The sequence below is a fragment of the Sphaerodactylus townsendi genome, linkage group LG02 (assembly GCF_021028975.2).
Source record: "Sphaerodactylus townsendi isolate TG3544 linkage group LG02, MPM_Stown_v2.3, whole genome shotgun sequence".
NCBI lineage: Eukaryota > Metazoa > Chordata > Lepidosauria > Squamata > Sphaerodactylidae > Sphaerodactylus > Sphaerodactylus townsendi.
Window position 1 is genome coordinate 112,470,487 of NC_059426.1, and position 15,708 is coordinate 112,486,194.

A 15,708-nucleotide genomic window follows, 5' to 3' on the forward strand; every position below is an offset into this window, starting at 1 on the left:
TAGCCATAAAATCAATTGATGGCATAAAAAGAGAGCTTCCCTACAGAAGAGAGCAGCCTAATGGGAGATGCTTTCCTTCCTCCTGTTATATGAAGAGAATGTTGCTGAAGAATAAGCTGCTGAACAAACTACTCTGCCATCAAACCTCAGACTTTATGCAAAACTACATGCTACACTGAATACTACCCTGCACAGGGCTCAATAGACAGACTATATTATGCCTTCACCCATATGAATTTGGAGGGGTGAGGGCCAAAAGGGATACAAAAACTATATCTTAACTCTTACTAGTGGAGCAAAGGTACTATGCTCTGACCTGCTTTCCTTGAAAGTATATACTACTGGGCTCTGTGCCTAATCCCCAGGTGTTAAGAATACTGCTCAAAAGTCCCACATCAGGCTCATTCCCATTCATGTCTTGCCTCTGTCTAGACTCTACACCAAATATTTATGTGGCTGATGCCCCATTGCAAAACTGTGCCCTGCTGTGGGAGGGAAAGTGATCTAGTTCCACTGCACAAAATGTTGAGACTGTACAATGCTCAGACTGGAGGAATGAAAAAACTCTGTCCTTTCATGGGCACTGGAATCATACATCCATTCATATCCACCAATTATCCATTAGGTATGCAATTATCCATTAGGTATCTTAAACACATACCTTTGGAATTAAATTCTATCAAAATCACTTGGACTTATTTCTAGCTAAAAGTGTTTCGAATAGCATGAGGCTTTTAAGGACAGGCTGACTCTGGAGATATTTTTCAAACCTCCTTAGGCATCCAGCCAATGATATTCACACCTTGGCTGGCATTCAAGATGGGGAGGACGCCTAGAGCCGTCCTTGCTCTTCCTCACCCTTTACAAGGGATCAAGTGGCACTTCCACATTAGGAAAGAGATTATTTCCTTAGCAGATGTGTGAATAGCCTGAGCACAGGAAAAAGATGAATGCCACAAGGGGAGTACATTAAAGGAAATGTTTCTATCGATCAAGGGGATACCCTAGGTTTTAAGAAAAATCTTAAACCAAAAAAGAAATTTAAAAATTCAACATTTTCAAATGCTGAGATTTTATGAGATCATATCCTCACAGCATTCCGGCAGCCAAGGCAAACTCACACAACTTTCTTCAGTTGCCTTGTTGAGCTAAAATGGTTATTGCAGTTTCCTTTCGGAGCCTAAAATGAGTTGAAGTTTTAAGGAGGAGTGCACAGCCAGGAAACAGAGGAAGGAAGATGAGGAAGAACTTCTATGGTTTTTACTATAATTGATGAAATACTACATTGCTGTGATATCAGTTCTCAGTTTTAGCTAGAAGTGACATCAACAGCATCTTTTTTTCTGATGCATGGCTCCCAAAGTGTGTTTGTGTTGGGGGGGCGAGATTTCCAGGCATGAATCTGGCAACCCTAGGTACAATCCAGCGATATATGAGTCTCCTTGAAGCCACTAGGGTTTAGTCAAGGAATACTAAAAGCAAGACTGCTCTCTCCTTCTAGTCTGATTCATGAAATCTTGAGAAATGTTTTGACTCTGCTGAGCAGGTCTTCTTGATTACTCAACAACAGACTCTTGTCATACAGATAGTTTATTCTCTGGGATGCCTCCTGTGACAATTTTTTGTTTAACTGCTGGGAGAATTCATGCAGCCTCCTAAGAATTTTGGAATCTAGGTTTGGTTTGAACTATAAACTTTACCCTCAGTTTCAAGGTATTCTACAGTTAGCAAGTGTATAGTCTTTGGGTTTGCTGCTGTGAGGTTTTGTGGTGCACAAGGAGATTGAGTTCACTGGATTAATATATAAACAACTAAGAAGATTTTTTTATTTATAGGTTGGTTTTAAAGGAATAAACCAGCAGCACAAGTCTCCAGGCAGACAAAGGCAAACCTGGCCGAGGCACATAAATTTGAACTTTTGATGGCTTCTGAGAGTAGTTAGACTCTTTTATAATGCTTACAGGCACCAAACGGCTTTTACTAACTAGTTACTAGATTGGATCTTCTCAAACACTCAAGCTTCCACCCACACTAGCCTAGCCTTTCCCAAGAGTCAGACTAAGGCTCATTCCGCACATGCAGAATAATGCACTTTCAAACTGCTTTCAGTACTTTTTGAAGCTGTGCGGAATAGCAAAATCCACTTGCAAACAGTTGTAGGTGGAGCGTTGTTTCTCGATGGAGGGTCGAGACATAGTAGTATTCTCTCTCCTGACGTTTCGCCTGCATCTGTGGCTGGCATCTTCAGAGGATCTAGCCACCGATGCAGGCGAAACATCAGGAGAGAATGCTGCTAGAACACGGCCATACAGCCCGGAAACCACACAGCACCCAAGTGATTCCGGCCGTGAAAGCCTTCGACAATACAGTTGTGAAAGTGGTTTGAAAATGCATTATTTTGCATGTGCGGAAGTGATGTGATGTGATACAATGTGATACATGTGATACAATGTCTGCCTAATACCAGAGACATGCCTAACCATTGGGTAGGTGATACAATGTCTGCCTAATACCAGAGACATGCCTAACCATTGGGTACTCTATTCTGTCAGACAGCCCATAACTCTGCCTGCTCTTTTTCTTGAGCCAGACCTGAACAGTCACTGCTCTCCCCCTGAAGCAGAACTCAACTCTCATTTTCCTGTGATCCCTCCAACATCTCATCTCAAAGGTGATTGGATGCTTCAGCAGGACTCCTGTGGGCTCATTTGAGTGGCTGGTTTTCCCTTCAGAGGTAAGATGGCATCTTGTACATCTAGTCTGATTCACAAAATCTTGAGAAATGTTTTCTCTGCTTTCTAATGTACAGGTGCAGGAGTCCACAGTGGGAAGGCAGAGCAAGTGAAATGGTTGTGTGGGATTTTCTTTTTCAAAGAGGGAGACTTAATGCAAGTTGTGGTAAAACAGCCATCTAAATATTGATCAACACAGATTATTCATCCTCAATCCTTTTCTGGTTTGCCAGACATTCATGTCAGATGTGCCTATAGCTCAGGAGGAGATGCAGAAGAAAAAGGAGTTTGTTCATAAAATATAAGCAGATGGGATGTCACAGTTTAGAGAAAAATAAGCCTTTTAAAAATGAAACTGTTGCTAGCTGCTCAGGTTGTGAACTGAGATTGCCAACTGAACAAAATCTGACTGTATCTTTCTAATGAATTATCCATTTGTGCCCAAAACTAACGATGCTCTTCATCTTCTATTGATATGTGAACATTCAAAAGCGAGAACACTCAGAATTGGCTAGACAATGTAATGAATGGCTATAACTTTTGGGTTAAAAACAGGTGACTGTACAGAAGTATACAGTGACAAATGGGGAACTTGCAATGGTTTATCACTTTATTTCCTCTTGTATCCTATTCTCCCACACAGTTTCCATATCTTTCCCCCTTTCCCTGCTTCTTTCTCTTTTACCTCCCCCTGTCTCTGGTCTTCAGCTTTGTTTATTATTTATTTCCTTCATCTATCCTTCCTTTCTTTCTCCCCAACAAGGACCAGATGCAAATTACATCATTCTTCTTTTTTCCATTTTATCCTCAGAACTGCCATGTAGATTAGGCTGGAAGAGACTGATGGCACAAAGTCACTCAACAAGCTTTATAAAAAATATAGTTGATTAAGTGAGCTTTTATGAGAATTGGAATTCAAACCTGGGTTTCCCAGATCTTACTCTGACACTCTAAACACTATGCCACATTGGCTTTAGTTTTCTTTCCTTCCTTCCCTGTGGCAATCTCACATCAGTAGTACAGGGCAGGCAAGTCATGTGGCTACTGCCACACCTGGGTGAGTTGCACAAATTGCATGGTACCAAGTTGTCCAGTGGTTGCTATTGGTCCTAGCCCCAATTAATCCCAGGGAAGGAGGGACAGCAGTGGGAGTGGACTGGGAGGCCATAATAGTCATGGAAAGGGCCTTCTTCCTGCCTTTTACTGAAAGAAGCCAAGGTTTGAAGGTTGGCAGTATTATTGTGGTTGCCTTGCAACCCTCACAATGGCCTCAAAGGTCCCAGGTCTCATTTCTTAAAGATACGGTAAATGCTTTTCTAATTTTGGGGGACAGTAACAACCGACAGTATTTTTTAAAAAAGATTAGATTTCAGATTTTTCTGCAAACTTGGGTTTATTTTCAGGTTTGTAGAAACCTCTTTCTTGTGTGTTCATGAAACCTAGTATCTGGGTTTAAATATTTACAGATGGGGCTATGTTGAGAATTATGTATATTGATAAGGAGTTACAAGTGTTTTTATTTTGTATTTATTTACATTATTTATAGTCCACCTTTCTCACTGAGACTCAAGGCAGATTATATTATGTAAATCAAGGCAGTTTGTATGATTTATTTTATTTTTTATTTTATTACATTTCTATACTGCCCCTCCCTTCTCAGGCTTGGGGTGGTTTCCAACATAATATAAATATAAAACATACAACAAACTATAAATATCTACTATACATTAAAATTTTTGAAAGACTTTACATATATCTACTAAAACAAGATGATGAAACTTCACTTCACTGGGCTCCAGTAAGTCTTAAAAAAGAAGGGGCAGATATAAAAAAGAAGGGGCAGACAAAAACTGCCCTATTGTCTCATAAGAGCGGGCAGAGAGGGGAGAGGCAAGATATGGTAATTGTTGCTGCCTCAACCATTTGCCTGATGGAACAGCTCTGTCTTGCAGGTCCTACAGAACCGCATAAAATCCTGCAGGGCCCTGGCACTGGCGTAATGCCCATTGGGCAAGGTGGGAAGCTGCCCAGGGCATCACCTTGTGGGGGGCATCAAAATGCTGGGTTCGTTTTTGGGTATTTTAGTGGTTTTCCATTTTTGGCCTGCAGGGGACACAGTTTTTAGGCTAGCAGCACCAAAATTTCAGCGTATCATCAGGAGACTGTCCTTATGCTACCCCCCAAGTTTGGTGAGGTTTGGTTCAGGGAGTCCAAAGTTATGGACTCCCAAAGGGGGTGTCCCTATCCCCATTGTTTCCAATGGGAGCTAATAGGAGATGGGGGCTACAGTTTTGAGGGTCCATGGTACCTGGCCTCCTCTGAGACCCAAACTGCACCCAAACTTTGGCAGAAGTATCATTAGGAGCAGTCTCCTGAGCCAGAGACTTCCTTTGAAAGTTTTGAGACTGTGCCTTCAGAAATGTGCCCCCCACAGCCTGCAACCCCCATTGACAGCAATGCAGAAAACTCAATGCAGAACAAAGATTCTTGGGCAAATTTCTAGGATGTTCCTGCAGGGGGTGCATTTTTGGATGTATTGGCACCAAAATTTCAGGGTATCATCTGGAGATGATGGAGTGGCCGCCCATGGTGGGGGGGCATCCAACTCAGATTTTGCCCAGGGCTAGTTTGCCCAGGGCTGCCTCGTTACGCCCCTGGGCCCTGGTCTCATTGGACACAGCATTCCATCAGGCCAGGGTCAGGACTGAAAAAGCTCTTTCCTTGGTCAACTGGACTTCCTTTGGTCCAGGGACCACAAGCAAATTTCCACTAGATTACTGAAGTCCTTGTTGAAGGATGTAATGGAGAGATGGTCCCACAGGTATGTTGGTTCCAGACCGTTTAGGGCTTTGTAGGTGAGTATCAAAATCTTAAACCTGATCCAGTACTCCACTTGGAGCCAGTGCAGCTGGCAAAGCATGTGTGACCACCACGGGGCTCCTGTAAGGAACCTCACGGCTGCATTCTGGACCAGCTGGAGTTTTTGGAGTGAGCCTAAGAGTAGTCCTGCTTAGAGCAAGTTGCAATAATCCAGGCTAGAGATAAACGTTGCATGGATCACTGTGGCCAAGTTGGCTTGGGACAGACAGCAGTCTCACATAGCAAAGATAATAAAATGCCACATATGTGATATTATTCCTCTGGACCTCCATTGATAAGGAATATCCAGGTGTATGCAAGGTTCTTGACTTATGATGCAGCAACTAGCTGCACCCTGTCAAGGGACAGCAGCTGACAACCTCCTACCTGCCCCTTTTGGCTCAACAGGACCTCCATCTTTGCTGGATTTAGTTTTAGTCGCTCTCTTTCATCCATTTCATCAGACATTTGGCCCGTGCAACTGAGGCAGCATCTGGATGCCCATTCATCATCAAATACAACTGGGTGGAATGACATCCCAGTCCAAACCTCTGGATCAATCAGGAAGAGGATGCATATATATATTAAATAATAATGGTGAGAGAGTTGCCCCTTGCAGGATACCACACACCATCTCATGATGCGTAGAGATTCTCTCACCAATTGCAACCCTCTGTCCTTGGTCTTGGAGACATGAGCGCAGTCACTGGAAGGCTGTCCAGACATTCTCAGACCAATGAGGTGGTTGGTCAGGATGTCATGGTTGACCAAGTTGAACACAGCTGTAATATCTAATAATATTAAGATCTAATAATATTAGATATGCCAACTCACCTCAGTCCAAGTGTCTCCGGAGGTCCTCTGGAGGGTCAGAGCTGTTTCTACCCCATGGTCTGCTTGGAAGCCAGACTGGAACAGGTCCACGATCAATAATTCCTCCTGATAAGTTCAAAGCTGCTCAGTGACCACTATCTCAGTCACTTTACTAAGGAAAGGTAGATTGGACTCTGACTGGTAATTGGCTAGATTCATAGGATCTAAGGATGGTTTAATTAGAAGTGATCTCACTACAACCTTGCATACACTGGAAAATCAGTACTGGAAATTTTGTTCAAGGGATCCAATTCTTGTACTGGCTTTTACCAGCCAGGAGGAACAGGGGTTAAGGAGACACATAGTGGGATTTGCAGCTTGCAGAATTCTGTTCACATTGCCCTGGGGGAGGGTCAGCTGAAATGGTCCAATAATGGAGCCTCTATTTCTTTTATTGCATCAATTCTGGCTGGGAGGTCTGTCAGGATTAGTAAAATGGCTGACAGAAACAAAATGGATGAATATATGTTCAGCTTCTCAGTCCAGCAGAAAGCATCATAAAGTTAAAGGTTATGTAAAGTTCAAGTGACAGTTAGGCTTCAGTGAAAAAGTAGCAAGTGTAGATCTTTGAAGGGTTCTACCATTGCGTTAAATTACCTCTGCCGACAAGGTAATGGTGGAGAGAAGACTTTGTCCACAAAATAGCTGATATACTCATCACAGGTAAAAGCAAACACCATATCCTTTTGAGACCCTTCATTGAAAGCCATTAACTGCCAAATTACACTAAATAATTGTGCTGGATGTGAGCTTTCAGACGTGATGTTGGCTATGATGTAAGCCTTTTTCACATCTCATGGGCTTTCATAAGCATCCTATAAAATGTTCTTGCTTCTTCATCATGAGATTTTCTCCAGGCTTGCTCTAGCACTCTGAGCTCCCACTTTTTCCTTCTCCACTCCAGGATATACCATGGAGCTGATCTTGCTTGGAGGTGCAGAGGGTGCTGGGGAGCAACTTCATTGATGGCAGTAGAAAGCTGGTTATTCCAGTCCCCCACTAATTCATCTAATGAGTGGCCACAAGGAATTGGGTCCCGCAGAGCATTCTGGAAACCTATTGGTTCTATAGGTCACCACAGGCAAACCAAATTAGCTCGCCACCTACATAGGAGGGATGAGGTATGCTTAGATGGGCCTTCGGGCACAGTGGTCCAACCATAGCACCAAAATAGTGGTAACTGGCTCCACCCCTATCCCCATTCTGAACATTAGATCCAGGATATGACTTGCTCTGTGTTAGGAACTTGAACACAAATTGGGAAAGTCCCAGTGGAAGACACCAGATCTGAGGCCTGTCTGGAGGCAGTGTCAACTGCATAAATGCTGAAGTCCCCCAGGTGAGCTCTAAGGCCCAGCCAGCTGCCACGTCCAACAATATCTACAGGGTAACTGGTGGTACATTAGGCGGGTGGTACACCAATCATATAGCCAAACTTTCCTCAGCATTCCATACCAGGCCAGTTCATTCAAGACCTGGGATTGCTGGGGCAGGAAAAGCCCTGTAGGAAAAACCTCCTGAATCAACATAGCCACTCCCCCACCCCCGCTGCCACTTGGTCCATGACTGATGAGGGACTGAGAAGCATAGTAGGGTGAGCTCTTTCAGGGTGAGGAATGTTTCACCATCCCTCACCTAGGTCTCAGTCATGCAAGCCACATCTACCTTGTGCGCTGCAAAACAATCTTGCAGGGTTTTGGTCTTGTTATTGGAAGATCTGGCATTGCACATCATCAGTGTCAGAGAAGGTTTGAGTTTCCCACCCTCCACACCAATGTATCTCAGGATGAATTAGAGATTGGAAGGGCACTGAGCTTGGCCATAACTCCATGTTTTTCTCTTATTAAATCTCCTCACACCATCATACCCCAACCCTCAACAACAGTGTTCCCTGAGTCTGAGTGGGCCTCCCCCCTTGATGACATAAACAATCCCCCCAAATGTATCAGCTCACCCCCTTTCAACAATACCCTCACTCTCAGCTATGCTCCTCTCACAACAACCCTATAGAAAAATGGTTCCCTGTTCATCTAATAAGCAGTGTAACAGGATTAGGACCCAGAAAATTAAAATCTGGAACAAAGCGGAATAAGTATTAATGTGGCATATTGCAGATTTCAGAACATGATAATCCACACAGCAACAGATGAAAGGTACTATACACATATAGTCCACGGTCTGTTTCCCTTCATCAAAGCATCTTCCTAAGCTTTTCCATTTTATTAAAGCAGCTGAACCCCATCAAAGGTAGAGAACACAATGTCCCTCTAAATCTCTGCCTTCCCAGCCAGCATTACCTCTGTCTTATAAGGACTGAGATTTAATTTGTTCACTCATAGCCATGATTTAGAATCTCTACTCCTCATGAAGACATGTAAGTAGAGCTGAATATCATCAGCATATTGAGGCAGCATAGAGGCTGAATAGAATGGGAGATAGGACTGCACCAGACCCCACTGATAAAGGATCCACACTGATAACTGGTCTCCAGTGGCAACCCTTTGAGCTCTGCAAAACCCTTTGAGTTCTGTCCATGATGAATTATTTGAACCAGTCCAGAACACATCCCCAGATATCTAATTCCATCTTCGGACACTTCGACAAGATGGTATAGTCCACTGTATCAAAGGCTGCAGATTAATCCGGTTAGATGTACAGAGAGGTATGACCTTTGTCTATGTTCAGACAGAGGTAATCAGAGAAACAAGACCTGTCTCTGGTCCCATAGCCCAACTCAAAGCCAGACTGAAAACGGATGAGTTAATCAAGAAGACCTGGGGCTGGTCAGGTACTGCTGTCTTAATTAGAGCCAGGGTAGGCATAGATAGATTAAAGCCAGGGTAGCCATAGATAGACAGAGTTTGAAGATGAAAGTCCTGAGTTTAAATTTCTATGTGGCTATAAATCCATTGATTGTCTTTGGGACAAGCTGCCATCTCTCAGCTTCGCATCTCTTTATTCTGTAAAATGGCAATATAGTGTACTTCTAAAAACTATTTTACAGGTAGATAAGGTCCAAAAAGGAATGCTAAAAAACCAGGGCACCAAAGACTTTAAGTTGAGGTTGCCTTCAGATGGGAATATGCAATTAGAGACCTGTATAGATGCTAACTTTGCAGAAGATCTAGATTATAGAAAATCTACATCTGGTTATGTTATGCTCCTTGGGGGCGGGGTGTATGTGTGTAAGTTGGCAGAGTCAGAAACAGAGCATAGTTAGTTTGTCTATTACTCAGGCAGAATATATTTCTGCAGCACAGTGATCTTGCTGTCATTGTTAATTATCCTGCGACTGTACATGAAGATAACCAATCTATGATTTGTCTTGCTAAGAAAGAAGGTATTAATACAGGTACCAGCATGTGGATATTAAATACCATCTTGTCAGAGATCTTCAGAAGAGTGGCACCATTGAACTGAAATATTGCCCTACTGAGAAAATGGTTGCTGACATCCTGACCAAACCTGTGAACCGTAAACGTTATGAAGAGCTGAGCAGGAAGATGAACTTGATGGGTTGAATGTGCAATCTTTCCATTGTTTTGTCTTTGTAAAGACTGAGAGCAGGTGTTAGAATATTTGGCATCTCTTATGTTTAGTTATTGCAGGAGCAAGATAGTTGCACCATTTGGTTACTGTGTGCTAATGCAGGGCAGCTAGGCAGTTGACTGGTTGATTGAGGTTGACCTTTAATATTGCGTATTATGGTGTAGCTTCCATGCTCCTTACCCCTCCTCTCCCTATCTCCCCTCCTTTACCTTTTTCTCCTTGTCCTTATGCTGCATGATTATATGCTGTGCTGTATTGTTGTGTATTTTTCCTTACTTGCTTATTGTATAAGTTTGTTTGCTTATCAGTGCTTTTTAGCACAGAACTATTTTGTCTTCCACTTCTTTTGAAAATATATATTTAGTAGCCTGAGTTTTTATACTTGGAACTCTATTAAATAATAATTTCTTTTTACAACTCTGCTGCGTTTCACTCTGCTGGGAACTGGATAGTTTCAGTTCTTCTGTCAGTATCAGGGATTTCTTCTTTGGCATGTCCAAGTGGAAGAGTTCAGTGGGAGAGTATACATACTTTATGAACAGGTTCAATCATAGATATTAGATTCAGTATCCATCACAAGAAGATAAAAGCTTTGCTGGCTTGATCCAGTGGCCCATCTATTTAGCATCTTGTTAGCCCTACAAGGAAACAGAAGGGAAGGCCTTCCCTTGATAGAGGTTTTTTGCCTCTGAATGTGGAGGATACTTTCAGTGACCATGCTAGTAGGTACTGATTGACCTACCTTCCATGAATCATCACCAATTTAAAAACTTCTTGTGTAGCAAAGCTGAAGGAAAACCCTGAGGAGTACTAGCCTAGCTTAAATGACCCAATGGTCAGACTCCACATAATGCACTTTCATGTATGCACATGATCCTTTATGCACCTGGTCCTCAGATTATTCTCTTAAGGCTTCCTTGCCTTCTCATGCTATGTATGAGGTGTTTAACCACAGTGTTTAACCACAGGTCCATCCTGCTGCACATTGCCAGGTATTAGAAGTATATTTGCACATAGTATTATCTCAAGGGTTGTTCAGGTTCTAGTGAGCGTGCTGATCAAAAAGAACCCCTGTGGAGAACCTTGCATTAATAGACTTGATGTTCAGAAAATGGAGAGTAGGACTACAAAGAACATTTTACTCTAAAGGTGAAATTATTATTAATATTGCTACTCAGCATTTCATGACTAAACACACATTTGTTTTCAAGTGTTTACCACATGAAATCATGAAAGGTATTATGTGGATGCTATTCTTACCACATGATGGATCATGCTGTAGTCTGAACACTTCAGAAGTGCATCTCATTTAGTTTGGTAAGGTATTGTGTTGCACTCCCACCTCACTGCATGGTTGGAAGTTTCAGGGCCATGCTTCATAGAACCTGTTCCCTTGTGAAAAGACCATGCTGAAGTCTTATGGCACTTTTGTCACCTCAGTTTATTTCCAATGTACCTGCTGAACAGAAGGAAATAAGCAGGCACCCTGACAGTGAATGTTTTTACAATGGCATCAGTTTCCCCTAAACAACAACATACTCTTGGAGAGCCGAGATTCCTCATTACTAGGTAGCTTTGCAGCCTTCTAGAGTATTTCTTACATGTTCACTTTAAAAAACATTTTCCCCCCAAGTGCCATTCATGGAGTTGCTTTGGCAAGTGTGTGGAAGGGGAAGAGGGAAACCATTTAATCATCTGCTTTCCTAGTTCTGGAAATATCCACTAGCCATCAAAGCCCATTAAGTAACTGCCACTTGACACAATGGAATATTCCTGTAGAAATTTTACAACATTTAAAAATGGTGCAGTGCCATAGCTTTCATTCCTGAAGCTCCTGGTTCAAATTTTGCCTAAGGCATGAGCTCTCTGAGTTGCCGTAAGAGACCTCTGTCTTCCCCATCTGCCTCAAAGCATTGCTGTAAAGATCACTGAACTAATTTATGTGAAGCTCCTGGAACACCCCCAAACAAATGCAAGTGCTAAACATTTAGTCATTTCTTCTTGCATCTTTTGAGCAAGAAAAAGAACTGTTGTCAACCTCTGCAGTTTTTAGTAACCCATTAAACTTTGGGTTAGTCAATCGGTATTGAATTATGTGGGGGTGAGCAGACCTCATAACAGATTTGTAGGAGCCCTTTGCAAAGAGAAGACAGAACAATTGATCGGTTCAGACTCAAGTTCCTAGCAATCCAGCTTCAAAAGACTCAGTCAGCAGCAGGCTTCAAAGTCTGTCCCTAATTGCAGTTGCTAACAGGATCTGAACTTAGCCGTACTGAACATGAATGGTACAGTGGGAGGTGGAAGAAGGCAGAATCAGTAGGAATACTTTGGAGTATGACAGATGTAGATGTTCAGGACTGAGCCCAGGATGAAGACTGTGAATGAGAGGCTTCATTCTACAATCTGACTGTTTCTAGTGCCCTGATTGTTGCAGCCTTGAACTAGTTTTCTTAAGACCCAATCCAAAATTATTGGTGCAGGGCCACGCTGGTGGATTTGCCCTTCCAGGGACACTTGCCCTGGCAGAGGAGCAAATCTGTCTGTGTGCGATGGCCCTCCACAGTGGTGGAACATGCCGCAGAACACTGTGACAGTGTCCCTGTGCCCCAAAGAGCTCACAGCAGTGTAAATCAGTGAAGTAGGGGTGGGTAGCATGGTGGCCAAGTTTGAGGATGATACCAAATTATGTAGGGTGGTGAAACCACAAAGGATTGCGAAGAACTTGAAGCGGACCTTTATAAATTGGGGGAGTGGGCTAAGAAATGACAAATGCAGTTCAATGTAGCAAAATGTAAAGTGATGCACATGGGGCAAAAAATCCAAACTTGACATACACACTACGGGGGTCAGTGCTAGCAGTCACAGACCAGGAAAGGGATTTGGGCGTCTTAGTTGATAGTTCTGTGGGAATGTCAACTCAATGCATGGCAGCTGTGAAAAGGACAAACTCTATGCTGGGGATAATTAGGAAAAGAACTGATAATAAAACTGCAAAGATTGTCATGCCCTTATATAAAGCAGTGGTGCGACCACACTTGGAGTACTGTGTTCAGTTCTGGTCGCCATATTGTTTTATTATGTTGTTAGCTGCCCTGAGCCCTTCGGGGATAGGGTGGGGTATACATTAAAATTGAATTGAAATGAAAAAGGATATCTAAGAGATGGAAAAAGTGCAGAGAAGGGCAACAAGGATGATTGAGGGACTGGAGCACCTTCCTTAGGAGGAGAGGCAGCAGAGTTTGGGACTCTAGTTTGGAGAGGACATGTCTGGGGGGGGATATGATTGAAGTCTATAAAATTATGCATGGGGTAGAAAATGTCGACAGAGAGAAAATTTTCTCTTTCTCACAATACTAGAACCAGGGGGCATACATTGAAAATGCTGGGGGGAAGAATAAGGACTAATAAAAGGAAACATTTCTTCACACAACACATGATTGGTGTTTGGAATATGTTGCCACAGGAGGTGGTGATGGCCGCTAACCTGGATAGCTTTAAAAGGGGCTTGGACAGATTAATGGAGAAGTCGATCTATGGCTACCAATCTTGATCCTCCTTGATCTGAGGTTGCAAAAGCCTTAGCAGACCAGGTGCTCAGGAGCAGCAGCAGCAGAAGGCCACTGCTTTCACATCCTGCATGTGAGCTCCCAAAAGCATCTGGTGGGCCATTGTAAGTAGCAGCGTGCTCTGATCTGATCCAGCAGGCTCTTTCTTATGTTCTTATGTCCCTGTTTCCTTTTTATCTACACCACAACTCTGTAAGCCAGGTTAGATTGACAGTAACCAACCCCAGCGAGTGTCATGGAAGAGTGGGGATTTGAATCCCGGTCTCCCAGATCCCACTGTAACATGTAGATCTCTAAACTACACTCATTCCCATTTGGATCTAGGAAGTATTGAACGTCAGATTTGCAAAATCTTATTTCAGAGCAAATTGTTTTTAGCATTCAAATCAGAAAAGAGTTTCCTCCAAACAACCTGCTAGAGAGTTATTCTATTTGTGTTAATATATGTAGATACAGGTACCATCTTTTCTGTAGGTTTGTTTGTGTTTTGTTTGCTTCGTTAGGAAAACTATAACTTGCCTTAAAACAGAGTAACTAAATCCCACATGAAACAGGCAGCTTCTTACTACACCAAATCTTTCTGTCCATCATGGAGTATATTGTTCAGCAGCCCAGCTGTGAGTTGTCAAATGAACTGGACTCCACTGTGAGCAATAATTTTGCCTGTGATCATGCTGATGTGCTTCTCCCCCTCTGGATTGTACAATGCTAGATTTATAGTTTAGGGGAGGGGAAAAATCCTTCCTTCCATAATCCCAGCAGACTCATATTTTCCATTTGGCTATTGCTCTTTTTTTTTTGTTTGACGTGCTCATGAGCGGAACATAGTGCTGGGCTGAAACTCCCTTCCAATGACTGTTAAAGTGTTTCATGTTCAAAACCGGAGCTTGTTATTTCTCTCCTTTCATGATGCAATAGATTGCAAATAGCTCTCTTAGCTAGGCATTTCAATTCTTGTGTGTTAGCAGGCAGTCATAATCTTGTAGGCAGACATACCTGGCTATCTTGATCAAAATACTCGGGAAAGGAGACCAGGGAAACACCTCCGATTCAGTCAAGATCCATCACCAGGTAGCTTTCAGCCTGTTCCATGATGCCATCAATGCTCTGCATTGTTCTCCTTATGTATTCCCTGAACTGTTAAATGGTGTGAAAGGGAACGATCACTTGTTTCTAGGGCCTTGGCTCTACCCTAAAACTAAAAGAAACAGCCTAGATACAAATGAAATAATGAAAACACCCTTTGTGACAAATTAATATCTCTGATGAGTGTTCTCATCTCCTTCTACTACATCCCATAGCTTCATATTATAATATGAAAAAGTTACAGACAACCATATACTGATGCAGACATAACTGTAATGTTTCCAACAGCCAGTGAGATTCAATAAATAGAGACTTCCCATAGCTGAGTCAAGTCCCATCACTGCTATATCAGCCTTAGTTTCCTAACTGTAAAAAGAAATCAGCATTAGTGACCTACATTCAGGATTGTTGGTGAAGATAAACATAATAATGATCAGTAATAAATTTTGTAAATCACTTATTAACAGTAGTGTATGACAACACTTAGTTATGGCACCTAGTTGCAGTACCAGTCCCCACCTTAAGGTGGCAGATATTTCTTTAGAATTACTTATATACAAAGTTCTAAATGTTGGCTTAGTTCTAAATGTTGGCTCATAACATAAAATCAGCATGGTTTTTATTCCAGGACCTTGTGATCATTTGAATGTATGGTGCCATTTACTATTATTTTCAATATTCTCACAAAATCTTCTTCAGATTACATACAGATCATATTGAAACATTCCTAAACTGAAAGACTTTCTATCTTCCTGCCTTTGCTTTTGGAACCAAATCATCTGGCTTCTGCCTCTGGCCAAAATGCCAAATAAACACAAAGGCTCCTTTTAGTCTGTAGCTTCTAGCACTTGCAGCAGACTGATCTGCAGAGGCAACTTTCGTAGGGTATATACAACTTCATTTGGCTTCCCTCACCAATCATCATCATCAACAACAACAACAACAACAACAACACACACACACACACACACACACCCCTGATAAATGCTTGTACAATGTTCACACACATGCTCACCTCTGCACACCATACATACCACACCATA

General features: G+C 42.4%; 1 protein-coding gene across 1 annotated transcript in view; it reads left to right on the forward strand.

The window, feature by feature from the left end:
- The window catches only part of ALKBH3 (alkB homolog 3, alpha-ketoglutarate dependent dioxygenase), a 70,900-nt gene extending 60,525 nt beyond the window's left edge, over positions 1-10,375 (forward strand). Inside the window, exons 12-13 of the transcript XR_007243479.1 lie at positions 2,591-2,734; positions 9,798-10,375. The gene's annotated coding sequence lies outside the window, so the exon portion shown is untranslated. The remainder of the gene's footprint in view (positions 1-2,590; positions 2,735-9,797) is intronic.
- Positions 10,376-15,708: the final 5,333 nt, after the last annotated feature.